At 39.3% G+C, this 26,633-nt stretch overlaps 1 protein-coding gene across 5 annotated transcripts in view; it reads left to right on the top strand.

Moving 5' to 3' along the window:
- The window catches only part of commd10 (COMM domain containing 10), a 93,686-nt gene that overhangs the window by 20,851 nt on the left and 46,202 nt on the right, over window positions 1-26,633 (top strand). Inside the window, exons 6-7 of one of the 5 annotated variants that reach the window (XR_010003484.1) lie at window positions 23,227-23,288; window positions 24,981-25,147. The exons of 3 other annotated variants lie outside the window; for them this stretch is intronic. The gene's annotated coding sequence lies outside the window, so the exon portion shown is untranslated. The remainder of the gene's footprint in view (window positions 1-23,226; window positions 23,289-24,980; window positions 25,148-26,633) is intronic. One more of the 5 variants, XR_010003485.1, reaches the window with a different exon arrangement.

Here is a 26,633-nt window from a genome sequence, read left to right as displayed (position 1 = left end):
AAGTATCTTAAGAGCATAATCATATATGTATTTTAACTTGGAAGTAAGTCTCAAAGTGTATAGACTTACTTCTATGTAAGTGTGCATAGAATTGTACCATTAATTTCTTTAGTTCTGCAGAGAAGGTTACGAGCCCTGAAATTATGCTTCTTTCCAATAAACATATATTTATTAATTTTATTATATTCTGTACCTGTTCATAACTACCTTGGAATAGCTAGATGGCACCAGTCTTTGCTGACCGCTTGACTCTCATGCTTGAACTTTGCAGAGAGGTAATCAATGAAGCAAACATTTTTATTCTTAATTCTTGTTAATTAACAGAGAAATTGGAAAGGGAGGGAAAATCAATGGCAAAGGAAGTACCAAATGAGAACCACTGCTGAGTTTCTGTCTTTAGGACAGCAATGGGGGCAGGAGAGGTGAGAAAAAAAAATAAGCACACCATATTCAGGGCTAGAATATTCCCTATCCATTTTTCAATGAGCTTGGGAAATAGAAAGGTTGGGACAATTCAAAATTACTGAGAATTGAATCACAGACCCTTTTTGTGATGAACTACTGCTGAGAGAGAAAGAGCAGTGTTGATTTCTGTACATACCCAAGAGATGCTACTGTAGGCAGGTCTTCATGTCTGCTTACAAATCTCCCTTTCTGTGGATCCTTTCATCCTTGTGATCCCAGGAACCATAGGGCCACACACCCTAAACAAATGCTAAATCTACTTGTATTTTATCACATAAAAGGATTTTAGAATGTTGATATTTGTCGCTTGATCAGGATTGGGCAACCTCAAGGGTTTATGGGGCACACAGAGTCCTTATGGATCCCTGTAGAGCAGTACTCCACCCATGACCCTATTTTTAGGTGCATGAATATGCCTATTTATCTTAACATCAAAGTATGTCTGTCTATCTCTCTCTCTCTCTCCAACTGTACCACAAAGGGTGTTGCTAGGTGACAGTCTAGTGGCCCTTTGTGATGTTGCTGGATTGACTAACGCTAGGTGAAGGTTTGGTTGTTGCTAGGTGAAGTGGCCTTCTGTGATGTCACTGGGAAAGAAAGGTGATATGTGTATGACGGAAAGGGATGGAAAGAGCCATGTTACCATGGAGACATTGTGAGGCCCTTTCAGAACTGGAGAAGGGAGAAAGGGGAAGGGAAGGGGAGGAAGGAAGGAAAGAAGAGAAGGGGGAGAAGGAAAAGGTGGGAAGGAGGGAGGGAATGGAAAGGGAAAAGGTATGAGGGGAGGGAAAGAGAAAGAAGAGATTAAATCCAAGCGCAGTGTCTCCTCTGACACCGAGGCAATGCTGGATATATACGCTAGTGTGTATAGATACTGACGGCATTTTGGCCACTCTCATTTTTCAGTTCTGTAGAGATCCCCTTTCAGTATGTACAAGCCTTTCTTCAAAACAGGAATTGATCGGAGCAAGCGGCCATCTTGCCTTCTCCTTACCTATTGGAAGGAGCTGTGAAATATATTATTTTAAATTTGTGTTTATTCTGGTTCTTCTGAAGCCTGTAGAAAGAGTATGGCTCTCATTTCTTTCTGCGCAACTTTCAGGTCCAGAACATTAAGATCATATGGTAATATTAGTTTAACACTGAATTAATAAGAGATATGTTAATCCTTCGTTGATTAAGGGAATTTATTTTGCAAAGTTTTTGTGAAAGTTTTAAATTTAAGTAACATCAATTGATATTCAGACAAAATACAATTTTGACTTACATTGTATATTATTCTTCATGAGATTCTGTTTTAACTTTGCTTTGTAATATCTTGATAAACATCCAATCATCTTATTCTTCATCAAGCTTTTTACTTGAAGCATGGTATGTTTAGTTTCTAACATTAAACACTAACTGTATTTGATGTAGAAGTATGCAAATTAAGTTCTTATGAACTAAAATTATATTCTCTGCCAAGCTTTAGAACTCCTTTTTCCAGTCTGATCTGATCAGTCATTGCAAAATATATAGCTGCTTCCAAACTTGTCTACTGGATCCCGTCTTCAGAAAATGTTTATCTCATTCACTTCATTATTCCAGATTGACAACACATTTTTATTTGAAGATTGGACAGCAGGAAAAATAATTCTATTGATCTTATATATCTCTGCTTTCTTCCCCTTCCTAGCAGAAAATGTGTTGTCTTTTCTTCCAAGGAAAGGAGACAAATCATAGTTCCATTTATTGTGGATTTTCACTATGATGTGTACCTTTTTAAGTTTGAAATTATGGTGGTTGTTGGAATCAGCAGTATTCCCAGTGTTTTAGGTGCTTTGTGGTAATTCCTAGGTTTCAAATTTACATCTTAAAATAAGTAGAGCTCTTATGGTATTCTTAAGTGTGCTTGTGAACAGGGTGTTTCAAAATGTTGGACCCAATTTGAAATTACTATATCTTTGCAACCAGAAACCACCCTGAAATGATTACCGCTAGATGCCCCTCCCAGCACACACACAGCCCCTTCACTTCAGCTATTTAAAATGTGACGAGCCCACAACATAAGGCTTAATGAGATATTGTCTATTGGGGAATAAGTGGTTGGTATAACATGATAACTCATTAAACCATTTGTAACTTTTTTGTGAAATTGTGACATGTTGCCATCATGAAATATACTGCTTTGAAATTGGTTCCATCACACCCTGTTATGGCATATTGGGTAAATCTTCTAGGACTTGCCAGTAGAATGGACACCATTGGATTTCCTTCCCCCTTGTAATCCCTGCATATATCCACACAAACAAAATCTGTTCTGGAGGTTTGAGGAAATCTCCAGTAGTGAGTTGGGGATGGATGGTGACAGGGGATTGTCAGCAGAAAAAGCCATACCCACACATGCATGACATTACACTGTGCAGCTATATCCTGGCTTCACAGCATCAGGAATGTAAAAGATGAAAAGAGAGGTCACCAAGCACAAGCATATGTAGTTTTCTAAAGCAGTTCATTAACAGAAAACCAAAATATGATATGGTAAGAAGAATCCGTTATGAAGTCTTGACTCAGTGTAACATGGTACATGTCTGTAACTCTTGAGTGTTTGTGGGTATGGGAGACATTCTGAGACCCTTCACACAAGAGCATTGTGTCTCAGTTTTGCTCTGAATTACAGTAAAATGTATGCCAAAAGCATTGCCTTGTCATTCCAGTACCTGACAGCTTCTTGTCATGCTAGCCATCTGTTTCAGAGTGGAACTACTGACCCTTTCACTTTGAATGAGTGAGAAGGTGTGGGTTTCATATTCACAACTCCCTCTTGCGCAGTCATTGGCAAGTAAAAATATCTTGTAATCTATTTTTATTCCCAAAGCCACTCTGATGCTGCATAGGGCAGGGTCACCACTGTGGGAAGAATGGGGCACTCGGCAATGTTTCAGGATCCACGTGATTATTCATCAGAGGCAGCCCTCTTTGTTGATATATTCTACTCACCCAGAGATTATTGCTGTAAACAAATTAACATGTGCCGGATATACCTGTCAGGTGGTTATCTTTTGTGGATGACCTTGCTAAGCCTATACTGAGGTGTGAAAAATACTTCTCTTTGTAATATAATCTTGACAATATATATAAAAAGACTTTTTATGCTGTGAATCTCTTTATCTCAAATGAAGTTAATTTTCCCACTGTTCATACTTCATATAGCAGATCATGCATGCCACTTAATGCTAAATGTCAAATGCACTATTCATTGATTGAGATCCCAGTGTCATTAATAGTTGTAAGATATAGAGTAAAGAATGAAAAAAGGGAATTCCGAAGAATATTCACACAAAATATTCTGCATATCAAAGGCAAAGTTCTTGTGTTCCTTGGGAACTTCTTGTTTGTTCTCGCCTTTCTCCAAACTACAAGGAAAGGTTATTCAATTTGTCCTTCCCCCGCCCCTCTAGTCATCTATGCAATACAGAATGTGCACAGAAGGAAAGAGAATTCGTGCTACAAATGATGATTACCTAGTGAGCCAAACCCAGGTTGAAATACCCAAAATGGGTTGCTGTGAATCTTTTGGGCTGTATGGCCATGTTCCAGAAGCTTTCTCTCCTGATGTTTTGCCCACATCTGTGGCAGGCATCCTTAGAGGTTACCTCACAACCTCTGAGGATGCCTGCCACAGATGTGGGTGAAACGTCAGGAGAGAAAGCTTCTGGGACATGGCCATACAGCCCAAAATACTCACAGTAACCTAGTGATTCCGGCCATAAAAGCCTTTGACAATACATACCCAAAATGATTTGTGTTTTGACAATTGCTCTTTTCTTGTCACCTGTAATGGTGTCACCTGTTCACATAAATGACTTTATGGTGTGGTTGGTGGCATTAGTACTTTGGAAGAGGCTTCATTGGCAGTGATAGTTGTTTCATTTGGTGATTAAGTTAAAATAGGACTTTTTACTGAGAACTTTGAGGTGGCATGGTTAACAAATACAAGATTTCTTTGTAAAAATTAAGGAACCACAGAACTTGGAACAGAAAGTAGTGCATCGTGTCTTTAAACTGGGTTGAGATTACTGTATTTCACGGAACCTGTGACTCACTTTTTAAAGGAACTTTAAAAATTGGGTGCACCTTAGATTCCATTGTGCCTTAGATTCACCAGTGTTTTTTAAACTACCATACCTCTGAGAGAGAAAAAGGCAGAGGAGGAGGAGGAGGAGGAGGAGGAAAGGCCTTAGCCCCAGACAGTTCCAGTTTTGGCTTTTTTCCTAGAGTTTTACCTTACTTCCGAGAGAGGAGGAGGAAGACCCCAACCCCAACACCTCTATCAGACCACCACCATTTTGTCCTTAGTCGGATGGCTATATCATCTGGCTGAGCTAAGCAAGGCTTCCTGCTTCCTCTGCCTCCCCAACAAGCACAAAGAGTTAATAAAATAGACACATGCACACAAGATGTTTCAGGTTTCTTCATGGTCCTTTTTCATCCCACAGGAAAGATAGCACTACAACGCCACATTGAAATAAAAATAAGGAATTGTGCCTGCAAAGGAAATTCTAAAAAAACACTCTAAGAAAATTGTTTCCTCCTCCAATATTGAAATTTCAAAAATGGGATGTGTCTTTCATTTGATGGCACCTTAGATTGGGTGAAATGTAGTATTCGACACTCTGGAGGATGTTAGACTACAATTTCCTTCCACCCATTACTGTATAGAGCTAATAGAAATTGAAGTCTAAGAATATCTGGGGGGTACATTCTGCACTCCATTTTTAAAGCAATGGAGACAGTGTGGTATCTCTGTGATTGCAATTTCAATGAAATATATACTTAGAGCTGTTACATGCAGCTATGTGCTATTCCAACTAACAGGACAATCCTTGTCAGATGTTTTTGAAAGTCACCATATGTTGTGTCATAGCTGCTGTAATGGCTGGAGCAGCCCACAGACAGATGTAGGATGGCTTACTTAAATTGGTCTAGTTGCTCTGACGTGTACAACTTTATCACTGACTGCTGTTGAGGCATAAACTACAATAAAGGACATTTCTACTTTATTCTCTTGGTTGATTCTCTGTTCAAGAGAGCTGATACAAATGTAGCTCCCCAGTTTCAGAAATAAAAAATACATGATCAAAACTGTCAAAAGGAATACATTTAAAAATCTTTAAAGATTTCTTTCTCCAAACCAAAGAAACTGCAAATACTCATCCTGTCAGACTTAAAATGATATCTATCTCCCCTTAATGAACCTACACCCAGTAACTCCACCTTAAAGCTTCAGTAGTTTATATTGCAACATGAATCAACATGAAAAAATAAATGGTAAGCTGCAGTGGGAGATCTTATATTCAAACTTTTCAGAGTTTTGTTAAATTGCATATCTTGCCAGTAAAATTGTAGGTATAGTCTTTAAGCTAGTGTGGTGTAGTGCTTTGAGTGAATTGGGACTCTGAAGAATCTCAGTTCTGCCTAGAGTTGTGTGGGAAGGAAAGTCCCCTTTGTAATCTAGATTTGACATTTTGCACCAGCTGTAATTTCCGAGTTGTTTTCAAGGGCAGCTCTATGTGGAATCTATTGTAGTAGTCTAATCAGGAAGCTACCAGGGCAAGGATTACTGTGGCTAAATTATTTTTGTCCTGGAAAGACCATGGTTGACAGTTGGCCCTAAGCACTCCAAGCCACAGAGGTAGCTTACCCAGTTCCCAGGTTGAAGAATCAGCAATTCACAGAGCCACCAAGCTCTATAACATACAGAGTTGATATACACCCACATATACATCAGCATATCCTTACATACTTAATCTTCGTGAATTGATAATACTCACCAAATGATAGCATTCAAATGCCTCAAATGATAGCCGTTTCTAGGTTTATTTGACCTGCTGATTCCACAAATGGCACCAGTTATCTCCCAACAGCTGTAGTTTTTGAGATATATAACACATGCCATCCACCAGTTGCCATCTGCCGGCCTACAGAACACCATAATAACCTTATCTAAGGAACTAGAGCTGACGCAGGCTGTCCAATTCAATTTTCTGAATCAGCACCCCAGAAACAGGCCTAAAAACGAAGACACCAAGAAAATTTTTCTCTCTATGTTGGACTTTGTAGTCAGTATCACTTTAACTTAGGACTATAGGATAATATACAGGGTGTTTGAAAAAGAACTCCCTATCCACCATTGAAATTAAATGGTGAATAGGGAGTTCTTTTTCAAACACGCTGTATTATTTATATACAGTGGGTTCTTGGTATCTGCTGGTGTTTAGTTCCAGGGCCTTCCATGGTTACTGAGATCTGTAGATGCTCAAGTTCCATTACATACAATGGCATAGTAAAATGGCATCCCTTATATAAATGAGTTCTAGAGAGAGCCTGAAGATCTGAAAAGTCAGGTTGCAGCAGGACATTGCTGCACATCGGCCTGGTGAGATGTTTAGGACTTGTTTCACCCATAAATTCCCACTGAGGTTCTGCTGTTTTCCAGTTAATCAACAATAGGAAATCTGATATTGAATGAATCTAAACATTATGTAAGAGATAGCATGTATCAAGCATATTAGGGGGGAGGGAATATACAAATTTCATATTCTTGATCCAGTAAAATGTGAGAAGGAAACCCATTAATCCACCAAGGTCCTACTTCTGGTTTGTGGACATCTTTCAGTCACTGCATCCCACCTGAAGCTTGGAGTGGGGAATGGGGAGGATAGGAAGAAGAGGATGACGATTTTTGGCATCCTTTGCAGCCAGTGAGCAGATGTCGTTTCCCCTTGGCTGATTTATATGGATGTGAAGGGTAATCAGGCAGCACTTTCCATGCAGGTTGAGTTTAGACCTTTGGATTAAAATGTTTGTGCCCCCAGCTTAGCTCCTGTCCTGTCTTCCATGTGTGGGTTAGGTGAGAGGAAGAGAGTTCAAGTTCTCAGATGAAGCATCAGCTAGAAAAATATGGTTGATGTTTCAGTCAGGGAGCTAATGTTGTGTGCCTTCCAGTTGTTTCCGACCTGTGGTAACCCCAAGGCAAATCTTTCAGAGTTTCTTGGCAAGATTTGTCCTAAAGAGGTTTGACATTTATTTATTTATGTCAGAGATTTCTATGCCGCCCTTCTCCAGAGCGGACTCAAGGCGGTTCACAACATCTTAAACATAAAGGCATAGCTAAAAACAGATAATCCATATTATAAACAATAAAAGTTAACAATAGTGTAAAACTCCCCGTCCGACTGTAAAATGCTAGGCTTCAATTAAAAGCTGCTTTAAAAAGGAAGGTCTTCACACCTTTCCTAAATGACATCAGGTTGGGAGCCAATCTGACTTCCTCCATAGTTTGTGAGCTGCCCCCTTTGTGCCTTCTCTTGTGGTTTTTAAGTGCATGTTGGTCCTGGACTATATGGAGAAGAGAGTCTCCTTACTGGTTCTTAAAGGTCTGCCCAGTCTGTAATGGGGGACATGGTGTATCAAGTAACCTGGACCGAAGTCATGTACGGTTTTATGGGTTAAAACCAGCCCCTTGAATTGGACCCGGAAAGCCAATGGAGCTCTTTCAATTTTTTTGGGGGGGGGGGAGGTGTTCCCTGTTGTCAGCTCTAGTATATTATCTGGCTGCTATTCTCTGGATAAATTGGAGTTTCTGGACACTTTGCAGGGGCAGTCCTACATAGAGTGCATTACATTAGTCCAAACAGAATATAACCAGTGCGTGTACTACCATGGCCAAGTCAGATTTCTCCAGGATCGGGCACAGAGGCAATTTGTCCATTACCTCTGTCTGAGAGACTATGACTTATCCAGGGTCACCCAGTGAGTTTCATGGTTGAGCAGGGATTTGAAATTTGCTCTCCAGAGCCATAGCCCAGCACTCCTTAACTATTACATCACATGATAGAAGTATTTAATTTCACATTTTGGATTGTATTGGCTGCCCTGGGAGCACTCCTTACTCATGCCGAGGTAATAGGAGTGAATGCATCAATCTTCTGGATGCTTCAAAGTGACCTGGAATTTTAACAGTCCAATGTTGATATAGGCCAGGCATGATTTTTATAGTTTTGGTGCCCAAAGGCAGGAGTATGAGAGGTCACAATCACCTACAAGCTTTGGGACCAACTTAGGTGTTTATTTTGCTGGGCAGAATCGCAACTGAGAAGTCATTTGATAGAGATAAAGATCTCATGTATTGTCTGAAATGAAGAAAATCTTCTGGTTGCACATTAGGACTATAACACTTAGTGCTTTGTGCCCAGGAAAACCGTAATGTAAATAAAACAGAATTGTGTTAATTGTTTGTCCAAACACAGCACATATGCTTCTGGAACAGTAAGCCATTGTAAGAGTGTTTTTCTTTTGAGGCAGTTTTTCTCCATGGAGCACTTCCTTGTTCACTGAAATCCCTGGGAACTTGTTCTGCACTATTTGAACTAAATAAGGCTTTTTTGTTAAAAATTTGAAATGATGTCATAATGACCACCCAGGTAAAAAATGTGGTAAAGACCCTTAGTGGGATGGATTTTTCAAGAGTTTTATTAAAATCTAAAGGGAAGTGCTGCTTAGATTTGGTCATGGTTCTTGATGTGTGTGTGTGTTGTTGTTGTTTTTTTCCAAAGTGGGGAATAAGATAATTTATATTTTTACACAAGTTTTTTCTTAATTACTGATGCAGGTTTTGATTGAAGGGAACAAATAAGCTTCTCTACCTTTCATATTTTGTCTTTCTCATATTAGCTAGTGGAAGCTAAAGTAAGAATGTGCGTGGTCTCAGCCAGGTTTTGTTTGTCTTTTAATGAACTTCTGTTTTGTTCGTAATATTCTTTTTTTTTTTAATCTGTTCAAAAATAGACCTCCTATTGACCAATACCTGCCTTCTTAATTAAACTCCAAATTAGAGAATATAGTTATAAATAGGCTTAATGCCCTGTGATCAGGATAGTGGCATTCCCCACATCTGTTAACACTAAAGCTGCACTGTAAAGTGGCATTCATTATTGAACACCATCATTTTAAGGTCACAGGCCACAATAAGCCTCCTGCTGTTGTCCCTCATCATAAATTTCAAATGTGCCCATAGTGTACTATTTAGAAATTTCTTAGTTTAATTAACTGAGACTAAAGAAGGAAAGAATTTTAAAACAAGGGGGCCAAGTACGTCAATGCCTCTTTCAGTAGTCTTTTTTAAAATTGCAAGTGATAAGTGAGAGGTTGTCTTTCTCCCCTCCACTCTGTGACATTGTGAGATAAAGTTAAATACCAAGAGATACTCTCTGTTTACAGCTGTGAATCATGGTTTCACCTTAGGATTTATTGCAAGTACTGTAATTTATTTGTTGCTTATCACAAATAGGGCTATGAATCTTTAATAGGACATGAAACTTTGTTTCCATTTTGGCAAACTTTTTTTTAACATTGTAAAAAATGGAAATGTTGAAAAGAAATGGAACTCATGTAGGTTTCCATGGGAGATTTTCACTTTTTCATCATCATTGTTGTCGTTGTTTAGGAGAGACTGGGGATTTATTGCTTAATATGGGATTGGGGGAGTGACTAATTGTGAGATTTATGAGCTAGTAATATGTTATGAAATGTAGAAGTGTTATTATTAGTCATGTGCATTCAGGGCAAACCTTGGTCCTTTTCGTGTCCCAGCTTTCAGTGAGGGCCCCGATCTGTTTCGATTGTGCCTCCCGAAATTGGGAGCGCATATATTTGTTCTTCTGTCTTCAGTGCTGAAAGATCTGTTTTCCTTCAGCCCATTATTATTTTTTTTGGGGGGGGGGATCACCCAGGCCTACAGGTGCAGGCTTTTGGCCTACACGCCAGGGCCTTGCAAACTGTGCAGCCAAGTGCCGAGTAAGGAATGCTCCTTACTTGGCTACAGGCCCTGCGGAGCCCGGGCACATAGACCCAAAGCCTGCACCCATAGGCACAATGCACCAGGTTACCTGCAGCCCAGCGTTTTGGGCCTACATCGATTCGAAAAAGCAGGCTTAGAGCCGGTACCTGCTCCTTTATCAAGTTGATTTCGTATCAAGTTGATTTTAGTTTCAGAAAGGGCCTTTCCGTTCCATACCATTAGAATGGACGGTACGAAACGGAAACACAAAAACTGATGAGACAAATTTTGGAAGACATCGTCCTTTTGTTTTATGTAATTGTTTTCCTTGTATATGTGTTTGTTTGTAAGATGGTAGGTTGTTTCTTTGAATAAAAATGAACTAAAAACCACCATTTTTATTTATTTCCCACCTCTCCTCATGGTTCAAAGGTTATGTACAACATAGTGAAAAATACAGATAAAAACAATACCATACACACACACACACACACACTGTATTTCCTTGAAACTTATGCTCACCTTTTTTGGCTAAATTATCTTCTCAAAATTAGTGTGCACATTGGATTTGCATAATATAGCAATCTTAGTACTGGGCCAAAGCAAAAGGGGAAGTTACTTCAGGAGTGCCTGGAGCTCCTCTTAAAGTTAAAGTGGGTTCATTCTATAGCATAGATGCACCCCAGGGTCTCCTTTTCCATTGCTGAAAGTTTTGGTGTTTTAACACTTTTTGTTTTTAAAGAAGGAATTAGAAGCAGGCAGCCACTGTACTTGGCATCTTTTTTGTCCAAATTACATAGAGTACACTTTTTGCCACTGCGCATTACATTTGTCAGCAAATACTTTTTTTTGGTTTTAGGGTTTTGAAAATTGAGGTGTGCATTAGATTCAGTGGTCATTAGACTCTAGTAATACGTGTGTGTGTGTGTGTGTGTGTGTGTGTGTACACACATACACAGACACATGAGGGTTGAATGAAAAGTAATGCCCCCACCTTCGTAACTCCTCAACAGATGGCAGTACTGGTATGTGGCAGGTACTGGCTTGTTCAGTAGACTCCTCTACAGTTCCATTTGGTGGGAAGCCTTAGCATTGAACGGTTGTATTGTTAAAGTTCGAAGTATGGAATCCTGCGCAGACGGTCAGTCAGTGCGACTTAAGCAATGTGCAGTCATTGAATTCTTGACAGCAGAAGGTGTCACCCTAAAGGAGATTCATCAGAGAATGCAAGCTGTTTATGGTGATGGTGTTGACATGAGTACTGTGCGTCATAGGGCGAGTAAGTTTAAAGGTGTTGAGGTGGGAACATCTGACTTGTGTGACAAACAAAGAGTTGGACGTCTTGTGACAGCAACCACCGAGTTTCACAAGCAAAAAGGTTGACAGATTGATTCAGGACGATCGTTATATCACTCAGAGAGAAATTTCAAGCATAATCGGCATTTCACAAGAACGTGTGGGTCACATTATTGCTTTGCTTGGCTATCGGAAGATCTGTGCATGATGGGTACCCAGGATGCTGACGCCTGAAATGAAAGCGCACAGACTTGAAATTTGCCAGGAACTCTGCTTGCATTAAGAGAATGAAGATGACGCCTTTCTCCATTCAATTGTGACAGGAAACGAAACGTAGGCACACCATTATGACCCAGAGACAAAGCATCTATGGAATATCGACACAAAGACTCACCCCAGAAAAAGAAATTCAAGACACAGCCCTCAGCTGGAAAAGTCATGGCAACAGTATTCTGGGATGCAGATGGTGTTATCCATGTTGATTTCCTTGAACATGGAACAACAATAAATTCAGAGCATTACTGCTGCAAACTTTGAAACGATGGCTAACAAGGGTCCGAAAGGAAAAGGGAAACGTTTTTCTGCAGCATGTCAATGCCAGACCATACACTTCACATGCCACCACAGCAGAACTTCAGAGACTGGATCTCACCACCATACGGCATCCTCCATACAATCCAGATTTAGTACCGTCTGACTTCCATCTGTTCCCAATAATGAAAGAAGATCTGCGGGGACATCATTATGCTTCTGATGAAGACTTTTAGAGAACTGTGAGACGCTGGTTGTGGAAACAGAGTGTCGACTTCTTCCGTGACGGCTTCAGAAAATTTGTTCATTGTTGGCAGAAATGTATCCAATTATCTGGTGATTATGTGGAATGGTAAATAGTGATAGTTAAAGAGCACATTCTAAGGATTATTTCTGCATTTGATTTATTTAAAATATTCCCATCCAAACCCAAGTAACGAAGATGGAGGCATTACTTTTCATTCAACCCGTGTGTGTGTATGTGTATGTGTATGTGTGTGTGTATATATATATATATATATATATATATATATATATAGAGAGAGAGAGAGAGAGAGAGAGAGAGAGAGAGAGAGAGAGGGGGGGGCAGTCACTGAGTTACAAACATCAGACTGAAAAATCACTCATAGGTAGAATGGGGGTGAGACAACAGGAAGTGAGAGAAATCTATCCCTAAGAAGGGAAATTCGCTCCTGGAAGAGTTATCGTGGGGAAAAAGTGTCTCCACTGATGCTTTCTCACCAATCCTTGTTTCTACAACAAGCCAAAATTTTCAAAATCCAATTCTCACAGAGACAGAAAGAGGTTAAATTACAAACAAATTCAACTTAAGAACGCGATCTCTAAGATTCTCTGGGGAGGCCCTCCTCTCGCTTCCACCTTCCTCACAAGTACGACTGGTGTGAACGAGAGAGAGGGCCTTCTTGGCTGTGGCCCCCTGATTCTGGAACTCCCTCCCCAGGGAGATTAGGCTAGCACCCTCCTTGTCCACCTTCTAAAAAGAATTAAAGACCTGAATATTCTGTCGTGCCTTTGAATAGACAGTCATTTAGATAACCAGACCCAAATCTGACTAATAATCTACAGTATCCTGCACTTTATTATGGTCCTCATCTTCTGTCACACGATTATGCACTTTAGTTATCAACCTATTTTTTATTGCTGCATTTAGTCCACCCACCCATGAAGATAACAGAAATTGTGTCAGATTGCCGGTTGATATCATTATTTATTGTTACAATATTGCTGTTTTTATTCTACGTTTATACTGTGAATTGCTTTTTATGTAATTTTCATTTTAACTGTGTTGCTGGGCTTTGCCCCATGTGAGCTGCCCTGAGTCCCCTTAGATGGTGGTGGGATATAAAAATAAAAGTTATTATTAAGAACAAACCTACACACACACACACACACATAAAATACATACATTGAACAAAGATTAAAACACCAATACTAATAAAATGTAGCATTAAATTCATATTTTAAAATGGACTGGTTAGAATTGATGATGCAACTGAGGAGAGAAGCTTCACAGTGCGATGCAACACTTATTCCATGCTGTTAGGTTTTGGAGCTCTTGTGGTTTTTTGGGCTCATTTTATAAAATGAAGCTAAAGACAGAGGAGGTCTTGCCAATACTACAGTGTCTGCTTGGGCTTCTGGAGGTAAACATATCTGTGCTTCCAGCCGTGTGTTTGCATCTGGCTTGCCACTTCAAAAGAAAAAAAAAGCAACAATTTCTACTTTTCTTCCCTACTTATTTTCACCTTCTAACAAAGTGAGAGAACCTGATAGCCTTTCTGTGTCTTTTCACATGTTGGCAGCTAGTTGTGTTTGGCTGCAAGAGTTGCTAAGCAAACCTTGCAAGAATTAGGCACTTGTCGTATCAGGACACATTTGTTGGCGTTCTTTCTATAAGTATTCATTTGGAGACAGTCTGTCCTTAAACCTCTTGAGGCAGTGCCTTGTTCACGCAGGACCCACATGGTGAGTTAAATTTAATCTAGTTTCCAGTCCATTATAGTTTTATGTTCTTCGTTATGTGATTATATTGGTACCTGGTGGATTTCAAACCTGGCTGCTTCATGCCTGAAGGCAGTCTTTCAATCTGGGCCAATCTAATACTCTTAAAATGAATGTACTATTGGTACAGAAAACTGGAGGACTGTGAATGACTTAAAGGAAAGGAAACAGCATTTTGTCATGTTTCATAAATAGTTGTATATATCAGTCTTGCACCCACGTAGTATGCTGGCATTTGCTAAACTTTCGCATCCAAGAATTTTTAATATTCCAGTATAAACAGTGAACATCTAAATGCCAGCTGAAGTAGTTTCCATGTTACTCATTAAATCTTCAGATCAGATTAGCTCTGTGTTGCCTTACTGTGGTAAGATTGAATAACATCCTATCTGGCATTAGGTTCAGAGTACAGGATAAAAAAAATATTTGAGGAGAAGAATGTAGAAATATTATATGAATGTAATATATCTGAAACTAGATTACCTAAGAAGCCAACATTCTTTCACAGCACAGACACCTTCTCTATTAGTTCAGTAAGATAGCACTGCTTTGAGCTGAGACATTTATTGAGCTGAGACATTTTAAAGCTGGATAAACATGAAATAAATCGAAATAGAGTGAAAACGGTTTCCAAGGAAAGTTGCTACCCAAGTAACATTTTGACCAGTGTTAAGTAGGTCCTTCATATCATATTAGCACATATTTTGTGGTCTGCAATTGTAATGGAAGAGCCTTTGCTAATACATGTCAGCTTTCCAAATGTTTAAATGGGTTTCCCCTTCCCTTTTTTGGTGAAAGTTTAAAACCTGTCCCCCTATGTCTAAAGACATGTATGAATAACTAACCTTTTCCAGAGAGGAACGTTGAAGCTTGTACGCTTTCAGAGTGAGACACTGTGTCTAAGCAAAATTACTTCTCAAACTGAAGATGTTTTTTCACTCTAGTAATTTCATCCAAACTGGGTCATTCAGCAAATGTCAGTAAGGCTGGAAAGTAAGTTAAATGTCACTTGAAAGAGGCATGTATGCATAAATTTGTGAGGCACTCTAAAAGCTTTTATAGGTAGCATGACTAAAGATCTTCTTTTTTTAAAAGTCTCTGGCGATAAATGAGTGAATGATTACATTAAATTATCAGGAAGTTTTCTTGGTTGCCTGCTTGTTTATGTAAAATACTTAACAATGATAATACATAGTGAAGGGAGCGGGCTTCTGTCTTCTTGGAGTGCTCTTGAAAGTACAGCCAGATTAGAAAAGTTTGACATAGGTTAATATTGCTGCAATAAAAAAACAGTGTAATAGAGGTGGTTGCCTTTCTTGTTGTGACTGCACAACATGTTGCCGTCTTAAAGCTAATACCTTTGAATACATGCCGTGTTTCACACCTGTCACAATTTCCATCACATAGGAAAATATAGAGTCATACAGTTGGATTTAATTTTACTTCCTAAATAAAATGTTATGCTTATAAATAAGCGAAAAAAACATATTTTAATAAGCAAAAATTTGAAACTAACCATGCTAAGTAGTAAGATTGCTATTGACACAAGTAGTGATCGCTTTTTAGTTTGAGAGATTTAATCCTACAGAGAAGTCAGTGCCAGTCTGATGAACAGGATGTGTAGCTTTCATGTAAGAATTCAAGATGGGTGTCATCACTTTTTACTCTTGCCAGTGTTTTAATGTTTGCTTGGTCTTAAAATTCACCTCAATGACAAAACCAGTATGGGGATCAATCTAGTTTTACCCATAGTGAATTTATCAGTAGAGAAAGAAAAGTGTGGCTATCTGGGGAGTTGGTTCTTTGAACCTTCAAGCTGAGAATTTAAAAAAAATCAGGATTTTAAAGACAGTAGTTTCCTTTAGTAAGTGCAAAACTCCACTTAACACTTGCAAGAAACTATTACTATCTTTATTCTGGTTCTTCAACTGAGAATTTACTTACAACTGCTTCAATTGCCTTCTTACAGCTTGATGATCTGTTGAAAGAAAACACTACATTACCTTTTCTAACCAGATTTATTTAGAATGCCTAAGATAAATATAGGTTCACAGGCATCTGTATATGTTTCTCACAATTCCTTCTTGCTAGCTTTCATACTATGAAAAGCTGCTGTTGAAGAGCAAGGCTTTTGTTTGTATTTTTAGCAGAAACCCCATGCAAATTCAGCACGCTACCCAGTAAATGCTTTATAGCACACTAGCTGTGCCCGGCCACGCGTTGCTGTGGCGAAGTATGGTGGTATGGGAAATAAAGTATTGAGGAATTGGTGGTAGTTAAGGTCAAGGGTAAAGATTTTCCCCAGACATTAAGTCCAGTCGTGTCTGACTCTGGGGGTTGGGGCTCATCTCCATTTCTAAGCCGAAGAGCCGGCGTTGTCCGTAGACTCCTCCAAGGTCATGTGGGATGACTACATGGAGCGGCGTTACCTTCCCGCCGGAGCAGTACCTATTGATGCACTCACATTTGCATGTTTTCGAACTTCTTGGTTGGCAGAAGCTGGAGCTAACAGTGGGGGCTCTCTCCGCTCCCCCAATTCAAACCTGTGGCATTTCAGTCCAGAAGTTCAGTAGCTCAGCGCTTTAACACGCTGCGCCATCAGGGGATATTATTTCCTAAAGGCTGTGAATATACAATATTTCTGATTGGTTTTTTTTGTTTGTTGGAGGCAAGTATGAATGCTGCAATTAGGAAAAATGATTAGGATGTAATGGCCTTGTAGCTTTAAAGCCTGGCTGTTTCCTCCCTGAGTGAATTTTTTGTTGGGAGGTGTTAGCTGGCCCTGATTGTTTCCTGTCTGGAATTCCCTTGTTTTCAGAGTGGTGTTGTTTGCGATATTTTATGTGTTTCTACTGTCTGTGGCCCTGAGAAAACAGAGGATTTGCCAGACTTTGAGGATGGGAATACTTTGTTGGGAGGTGTTAGCTGGCCCTGATTGTTTCCTGTGTGGAATTCCCCTGTTTATTTACTGTCCTGGTTTTAGAGATTATATTGTTCTGCATTATTCTATCCCAGTAATTATTTCATATTAAAGAAGAATCTCATTTATCTAACATTCGCTTATACAATGTTCTGGATTATCCAACGCAGTCTGCCTTTTCATAATCAATGTTTTTGTAGTCAGTGTTTTAAATTCATTGTGATATTTTAGCGGTAAATTTGTAAATACAGTACAGTAGAGTCTCACTTATCCAACATAAACGGGCCGGCAGAATGTTGGATAAGCGAATATGTTGGATAATAAGGAGGGATTAAGGATAAGCCTATTAAACATCAAATTAAGTTATGATTTCACAAATTAAGGACCAAAACATCATGTTAGACAACAAATTTGGAAGAAAAAGTAGTTCAATACACAATAATTCTATGTAGAAATTACTGGATTTATGAATTTAGCACCAAAATATCACGATATATTGAAAGCAATGACTACAAAAATGCTTTGGATAATCCAGAACGTTGGATAAGCGAGTGTTGGATAAGTGAGACTCTACTGTAAATACTACATAGCATTACTGCGCATGGAAGTACTTTTTCTGTCAAATTTGTTGTATAATATGATGTTTTGGTGCTTAATTTGTATAACGATTACCTAATTTGATGTTTAATTGGCTTTTCCTGAATCCCTTCTTATTATCCAACATATTCACTTATCCTGCCGGCCTGTTTACGTTGGATAAGTGAGACTCTACTGTATATTTCTAATCTTATATTATCTGCTCAGAACTGGATTATCTGAGGCCCCTTCTTCACAGCTGTATAAAATGCACACTGAAGTGGATTATATGGTAGTGCGGAGTCAAGATAATCCAGTGCAAAGCAGATAATATAAGATTATAAATGGGTTATATAGCTGTGTGGAAGGGCCTTGAGTCTACACTGCCATATAATCCAGTGCAAATTAGATAATCTGTGGAAGAAGACTCAGTGAGGCCTAAATCTGCCTGTCCCCTAACTGAAACCTGGCTGTCCCTTGGCTGGTTGCTAGGCAACCAAGTGGGCAGAGATTAGCCCTCTAAACTGGCAGCAATTGGATAAAAAAAATTATTGCTCTCCCTCTAATTAGGACTTTATTTTTCTTTTCTTTTTGTTGTATCAACCTTGAGGCGTGGATGATGGGTTGTGTTGTCAAATTTTGAGGTTGGGGGGCCTGTACTTTTGTTGTTTTGTGAATTGCCGTGATGCCATCACTCTTTTATATATATAGATTGGGATTTCGTAGTTCTCAAAGTGTATGTGTATGTGTTTTCTTGCTTTATTGTGATTTGTGCTTTAACAGCAAATTAACTTGGTATTGGTCCCAGGCCTAATGTACTTATACATTAAGGTACCATTACATAAGAGTTCAACCTCCTGGGGGCACCTCCCAAGCAAGTTTATTGGAATAAACAAGAGATGTGAAAGGGTAGATCTGTACTCTTCTTTTGACTCCTTTTTTTATTGCCCTCTTGCAGACATTTGTAATGGATTGCAAATGGATTTTAAAAACTTTATTGTTACAACTGTATAATATTGGGTTGGCATGAAGACCAAAATATTAAATATAATTATATATAAAAATCTAGATCACAACTGGCAGATAAGCAAGATGTGACAGATTGGCATAACTAACCTTACCTAGGAGAGCTAGGACAAGCAGCTATGAATCTTTTGTTTAAGACTGTAGGATGTAGACTGCTACCATCCATATTTTAAATGATTCTTATACTGTATCTTCAATATACAGGAGTCCTGGCTTCTAGCTCTCTAGTGAAAGGAAAGTACATGGGTTTCTTTTAATTCTTTTATCAGAGTACAGTGTTTCTGATAAACAGTCTTTATACACAAGCAAGGAGAAATCTGAGGCTAGGCAGACACATTTTCAAGCCATGGCTTGTGGAGTCCATAAATGTAGAATCAGAGCCGACCCTAGGTATTTTTCAAGTGTAGAAAAACAGAATTTTGCCCCCCCCCCCCAAAAAAAAAACCAATCACTGAAAAATAAAAGCATTGGATAAGCGAAAATGATGGATAATAAGGAGGGATTAAGGAAAAGCCTATTAAACATCAAATTACATTAAGATTTTACAAATTAAGCACCAAAAACATCATGGTTTACAACAAATCAACAGAAAAAGCAGTTCAATATATGGTAATGTTATGTAGCAATTACTATATTTGCGAATTTAGCACCAAACATTGAACAGGGATATAGGGCAGTGTGGACTTAGATAACCCAGATAGCCCCCGGTATTAAAAAAACTCTAAAATCAGGACAATAAATAAAGAACAACACTCTGAAAACAGGAGAAATCCAGACATTCGTTCTCACAAGGAAGGCGTTCGGGGCTTTGAGGACCTCAGCTCCTTCCTTGCGGAGGGAGGTGCAGCAGTGGAGGCAGGCCGCAGGAGACAGGAGTTGCCTCGATGGTGCCCCCAACAAGATGGCACCACAGGCAACTGCCTAGTTGGCCTGGTGGTTGAACCGCCGCTGTGTAGAATCCATCAATATAACAAATCAACTGTACTCTAATAGTACAGGATCCTGTCTAATGTTGGAAACTAAGCAGGATCAGGTCTGGTTAATACTTAGATGGGAGACTGCCAAGGAATACCAGGTGTAGTGGGCTGAATTTCAGAGGAGAAAACTTGCAAAACCAGCTCTTGAGTATTCCTTACCTAATAAAACCTTATAGATTACATGAAGTTGCCCTAAGTTGACAGGTAATTTGAAGACATAATTGATAGCTTTGGATGATCTGGTCATGAAGTGATTTAATGGTGCCAGAGGTTCAGATTCCAATAGACTGCCATTAATTGCATTGTTCAGAACAGCTGAAAGAGGGGTGTTACAATATTGGGAAGTTGAAGGGATTTCATTCTGAAGAAATCACTTGGAGAGACTGGAGAAAGGGAATGCTGTAAGACTGCTCACCTCACAGACATGCAGGAATGTTTCAGGAGAAAACACATGGGGAAACTTTCTATTTCTCACTCTATGGGGCCCATGGCTATTGCAAGTTGTGGAATTCTCTTCTCAGGAGGCCCCTGCTATCTTTCTGCCGGCAAATAAAACCTTTTTATTTAAGGAAACTTTTGGTTTTTAGTGTACACAACACAAATATTTTAAAATAGGGTTAGTATTATTATGTTATTATGTTCTGAAGTTGAATCAACCCTGGTGATCAACGGGGTTACAGATGTCGCAGCCAGATCGCCCTCACATCCTATGTTTTGAAGTATCTTTCAGTGATGTTTTTGGCTTGATTTTAATGCTGTTTTTAACTGTTTTTATGGGGTTTAAAATATTAATGTAGTTGAATTCTGTTTTAACTTTTGTATAATAGTTTTTGTAATTATGCTTTTAAAATGCTGTATGCCGCTTTTGATATTAATGAATGAATAAATGAATACAGCTATAAACGCTATGTTCAGAAAGGACTTAGTTTAGCATCGCAGGCAAGTGGTGGTAGTAGCAGGGTCAGGGAACTCCCCCCCTCCCCCATCATCTCTCTCTATGGAAGCCAAACAGGAGAACATGCCTCTTGTTCCAAGTTAACTGATCAAAAGTTCTCTGTTTTAGGTAGCTTTCTTCAACCTGGTATTTTCCAGATGGGCTTCAGCTGCCATCATTATCTGCCAGCTGGATTGTGACACAACCCAAAACATCTGCAGGGTGTCGCATTGGAAAGGCTGTTTTAGGACCTGAGAGTAGTGATGATTTTCTTGTCGAGTCCACTTCTGAGTACAATAACCAGCGCATCTGCCAAGCAGTTCAAGCAGTAAACTTCTGAGAGATTCAATAGAACATTGGCCAAAATCTTGGGGTGACATTGCTCAAAGTCACAGTTTTTCTAATATAGTGTGAAGATCCTGTGGAACAAGTGATTTGATCAGACTATGCTCAGATATAGAACTCATGCAAAATTGCTTATCTTTATTACCGTTTGATATTTCTTGCCTGCAGAAGTGGCTGAAGAAACTAGAAACTAATGAGGAACCAAAAGCATTCTATTGTATCTCAGCCTGGACTTGGATCTCTAACAAACCAAGAATAGAACGGGATTATCAGATTGGGTGTTTAGTTTTTTAAAGGAAGAAACAAATTAGGAGTACAAATTTAGAAATGACAGGAATCCTTAGGTTCGTTATTAAGTTACCTTCTTTTACTGGCAGCAGGATAAAAGTGCATGTATATGGTGGATAAATTGTTCACTGTGCATAAGTAACAGTATTCATGCACAATAAGTCTGATTCTCAGCAATGTCGTATCATTATGTTCAGATATAGTCATTCTCTATTAGTCACAGTAGATATTTGTGGACTTTAGTTTTTCTTGTCTTACAACTCTCATTCTGAAGCTCAGATATGTATCATTTTCTGTTTTGGATGGAGCATTCATGGCTTGGTTCTGATCATTTCTGTATTCATGTATTGGTATTACATTTTAGGCTTGTAACTTCTCTATAAAGTTTACTTCTGTATTTGATTTATACTTTCTCTTCCTCATAAGAATACAGAATGGTTAGAAATCGTATATAAAAGCACCAGGGGCGGTTCAACCGTTAGGCAAATTACGCGGTTGCTGAAGACGCCATGAGTCGGAAGGGCGCAGCCTGCCTCCCTCCCCCTCCCTTGCTCCCCCGCCGTCTTTGCATCCTCCAACCACCTCCCCCTCCCCGGAAGTCACTGCTGCCAAGAGGAGAAGGAGGAGGAATAGGCGGAGGTGGCTTGGACAAAGCAGCGGAAGGCCGTGCCTGGGCCTCCCTTCTGGTCCTCTGCCCAGGCATGGCCTTCCTCTCTTTCCACTGCTTTGTCCCCACCGCCTCCACAGCCTGGCCTGCCTTGGGCCTGGCCCCGCCTTTGGCCTGGCCCTGCTTTGGGCCTGGCCCCGCCTTGGGCTTGGGCCTGGGCCCACCTCCAGGGCCAGGCCCGCCTCCACGGCCACGGCCTGACCTTCACCCTCGAGACCAGGTCTCCGGGCTGCCTGGCCATGTTCCAGAAGCTTTCTCTCCTGACGGTAACCCACACCTATGGCAGGCATCCTCAGAGGTTGCGAAGTCTGTTGGAAGCTAGGTAAGTGGGATTTATATATTTGTGGAAAGTCCAGGGTGGGAGAAAGAGCTCTTGTCTGTTTGAGGCTAGTGTAAATGTTGCAATTGTCCAGCTTGATTAGCATTTAATGGCCTTGCAGATTCAAAGCCTGGCTGCTTCCTCCCTGGGGGCATCCTTGTTTGGGAGGTGTTAGCTGACCCTGATTGTTTCCTGTCTGGATTTCCCCTGTTTTTAGAGTGTTGTTCTTTATTTACTGTCCTGATTTTAGAGTTTGTTTTTTTTAACACCGGGGGCCTTTTAATTATCTGCCTTGATATTCAGGGTTATATGGCTGTGTGGAAGGACCCACAGTGCTCTTCTACACAGCCATATAACCCAGAATATCTGCCTTGATCTGGTTTATCTGAGTCCACACTGCCATATAATCCAGTTCAAAGCAGATAATGTGGATTATCTGCCTTGATATTCTGGGTTATATGGCTGTGTGGAAGGACCCTCGGGGCTCTTCTACACAGCCATATAACCCAGAAAATCAAAGCAGAATAACCCACAATATCTGCTTTGAACTGGGTTATCTGAGTCCACACTGCCCTATATCCCAGTTCAGTGTTTGGTGGCATGTATTGAACTGCTTTTTTCTGTTGATTTGTTGTAAAACATGATGTTTTGGTGCTTAATTTGTAAAATCTTAATGTAATTTGATGTTTAATAGACTTTTCCTTAATCCCTCCGTATTATCCAACATTTTTGCTTATCCAACGCTTTTATTTTTCAGTGATTGGTTTTTTGGGGGGGGGGCGCCAAAATTCTGTGCACTTACACTTGAAAAATACCTAGGGCCGGCCCAAGCACACAAAGTCATAAATGAAAAATACCTGAAATCACAAATTACATGAATTGTTGCATGTCTTCAGTTTCTGAAATCTGGTATCGTAAATTACAGATTCCTGCAAAAACGTAATACTAGCAATAGAAACAAGCTGTAGCCAAAGGCAAACAACATTTGCTTATCTGTCTATCTCTTTTTATCTCTCTCTATCTCTCTTTATCTGTCATAGCTCTGTGCGAAGCAAGTATAAAAGTTGGGTCATTTGCAGTATTTCCCAGTTTGTTTGAATCTGTAAGTAGAAAAGATTTTTGCAACCATTGCTAAAATTGCATGGATGTTTCTTACATTACAGGAAACAGAAATATGGAAAGATCAAGGGTGCTGCATCCTGTTCCTGTTTTTTGTACTTATTTTTTTAATTAGTTGACTCAGCATTGATACATACATAAAAACAGGAAAAGAATTTCTTTTAGAATAAGATTTTAACTTGGCATAAGATTTTTAATTCACCTTTTCCCAGTATTCTTCTCGGTACTCTATAAATATAGCACTCTCTTCCTTTCAATTCCTTCTGAAAACTCATTTGCCACTGTGTCAATTGATTAGGGGCTAAATGGGTGGAGGAAAATACACACGACACAAGTGGTCAGAGTGAAGCAATTGCCTCAAGGTGCAGATGGTTGAAGGATAGAACTATGTGTGCTAAGTGGCCATCTGTTCCTTTCCTAAGTTGGTCTGCATTTCTGAGGTACAGTAATGGATGCTATCTTCTAATCAGTGTTGAAGTGCCAGCTTCGTTCAGTCATGTATGGATACCATGTTGCACTTTGCTCATGTGTCAAAATGTCTTAGCCTGGGACATATATCATGGTCAGTGTCACTCATATGGCTATGATAGTCAGACAGGTGGCACTGCCAAGGTGGCTCATCTCCTTTGGGAAGTGACTTCTAGAGTATATATTTAGATGATGGAGAGCCAGTGTGGTATGGCGGTTTGAGTATTTTACTAGGCTTTTGCTTTATGTTCACCTTTTCTAGTTGGTTGGTATTATCATCTTTGAAGAACCAACCATAGTCTATTTTTCCCAGGTCTAATAATAGTTTGTAAGCTATATCATTTTGCCATGGTTTAAGTCTTGTTCTGCATTAAGTCAAACATTTCCTCAAGGGTGCTTATTACTTGCTGAATGTTCTGATCCATTTGCCCAATGGCGTCATTATCTTGAAATATCTCACAGAACTAAATAGCCCCCATGAACTAAAAGGTGAAATAATATATAACATGAATAAAGAATGGGAGGGAAATTGTTACAGCTTCTTTGTCTAGCCTAAAGGAGAAAGGCCATAGCTCACAAGTAGAACATTTGTTTTTCATATAAGAATATGAAAAGTTCAGTGCCCACACCTTTTTCAGAGGAATCTCTGAGAGGAGAGCTGATAAAGATCTCTTTCTGGGACTACATTGTCAGAACACTATATGAGACCATCCGTGTAAAGTAATTCATTATATTTTTTAAAGGAAGTTTGTTATATAGGTGTGGCAATTGTAAAGGGCAAGCAATATAATCCCAGAAGCACATTGCAAGAAAGATGTTGCTGTTTCCTTCCAATAATTGGAAGTGTTATAAATTCACTTTCCATGGTGGCTCTTGGCAGATACTGTGGCATCTATTTTTCTTTTTTTGTTTAAATTATTTATTCCAATTTAAAGCCTAAAGGGTCTCCCAGAGTACTGTACATAAAGCTATTGGAAAGAAGGTTAATCCTTTATACAGTGTTTTGTTGTTGACTACTGTCATGTTGACTTTGGCATATGGCAACCCCATGACCTGGTCTTGAAATCTCAAGGCCATTGCTTCCTTGATTGAGTTAATCCATCTGTAATGGAGTTCTCTCCTTCTTTCCTACTTCTTTTTTATCATTATTGCCTATTCTAATGTATTTGTATAAGATACATGAAATAGAAATAAATTTTATATTTAGATTTGGGTGCCATTTCCAAGATGGAGCCTCCGATGGCGCAGGGTGTTAAAGCGCTGAGCTGCTGAACTTGCAGACCGAAAGGTCGCAGGTTTGAATCCGAAGAGTGGAGTGAGTGCCCGCTGTTAGCTCCAGCTTCTGCCAACCTAGCAGTTTGAAAACATGCAAATGTGAGTAGATCAATAGGGGCCGCTCCAGCGGGAAGGTAATGGCGTTCCATGCAGTCATGCCGGCCACATGACCTTGGAGGTGTCTATGGGCAATGCGGGCTTTTTAGCTTAGAAATGGAGATGAGCACCAACCCCCAGAGTCAGACATAACTGCTCTTAATGTCAGGGGAAACCTTTACTTTTACCTTTACCTGCCATCTCCAAGATATCTCATTATTTGTATGCAAATAAGGGTATTCAAAAATCTGGGGGGAGGGGGAAGAGACACACTTTGAGTCCAGAGCATTTTGAATAAGTGAAGTAAGAGTGAATAATGTGGCCCAAAAATTGGTTGAGCAAAACCACAGTGAAAAAAAAATCTCCTTTTTGTCAGCTTTCCAGTTCTTGCAAGCATCTGTAACTGCTTTGAAAAATTGAATTTTATATGCAATAAAAAGGTTCTCCCTTTTTTGCAGGACATATTAAACATATAGTATATTCAGTCAAAATACCAATTGAAATATAAAAATGTAGTTCAGCATAAAACCAGATTGCTACTCTGTATGTGTAAGAAAAACCTAGGATCTTTTGCACCTTCACTGTTCGCAGTTCCAAATTCGGTTCCAAAAGGCAAGGCTTTTTCTAAATAAAACATGGCCCATGATCCTATTATTTCTAAGGAAAACAAAATATCCACTTCACAAATAAGATATCAAAAGGTACCTGATAATCAATAATTTCTCATTTAAAGACTCCACTTATTTCTTTTGTCCATTTTCCAAGATGGCATTTTTGGAATGAAATTCTGCAATATTAACACCTTGGCCTGGATACTGACTTTTAGCATAACAGAATTCAGGCTCATATAACAAGGGTATTCAATATGTCTCGCAGATCCTGAAAAATCTGATCCTGGAGTCTGGAATATCCTTGGAACTAAGGGCATAAATCAAGAAGCTGAAGATAGAGAGAGAGTGGGCAGAAATACATCCTTCCTATGTGAATAGAGGAGCAGTTTAGGATCTGCATAATTGTTCAGAGTATGCCAATGTTTTATAGCCTTTTAGTAGCTTACATTTATGGCTTTGGCTTGGAAAGGCTTTAGAAATTATTGGTAGGTAGGTACAGTAGAGTCTCACTTATCCAAGCTAAACGGGCCAGCAGAAGCTTGGATAAGCAAATATCTTGGATAATAAGGAGGGATTAAGGAAAAGCTTATTAAACATCAAATTAGGTTATGATTTTACAAATTAAGCACCAAAACATCATGTTATACAACAAATTTGACAGAAAAAGTAGTTCAATACGCAGTAATGTTATGTTGTAATTACTGTATTTACGAATTTAGCATCAAAATATCATGATTTATTGAAAACATTGACTACAAAAATGCGTTGGATAATCCAGAAACTTGGATAAGCGAGGCTTGGATAAGTGAGACTCTACTGTATATCAAAATTTAATCTTTTATGAAGAAGGGGTTTTTTTGTTATTGTATAAACAGGAT

The sequence above is a fragment of the Anolis carolinensis genome, chromosome 2, assembly GCF_035594765.1.
Source record: "Anolis carolinensis isolate JA03-04 chromosome 2, rAnoCar3.1.pri, whole genome shotgun sequence".
Lineage (NCBI taxonomy): Eukaryota > Metazoa > Chordata > Lepidosauria > Squamata > Dactyloidae > Anolis > Anolis carolinensis.
Note: the sequence above shows the minus strand (reverse complement) of the source record. Positions and strands in the feature narration are given on the sequence as shown.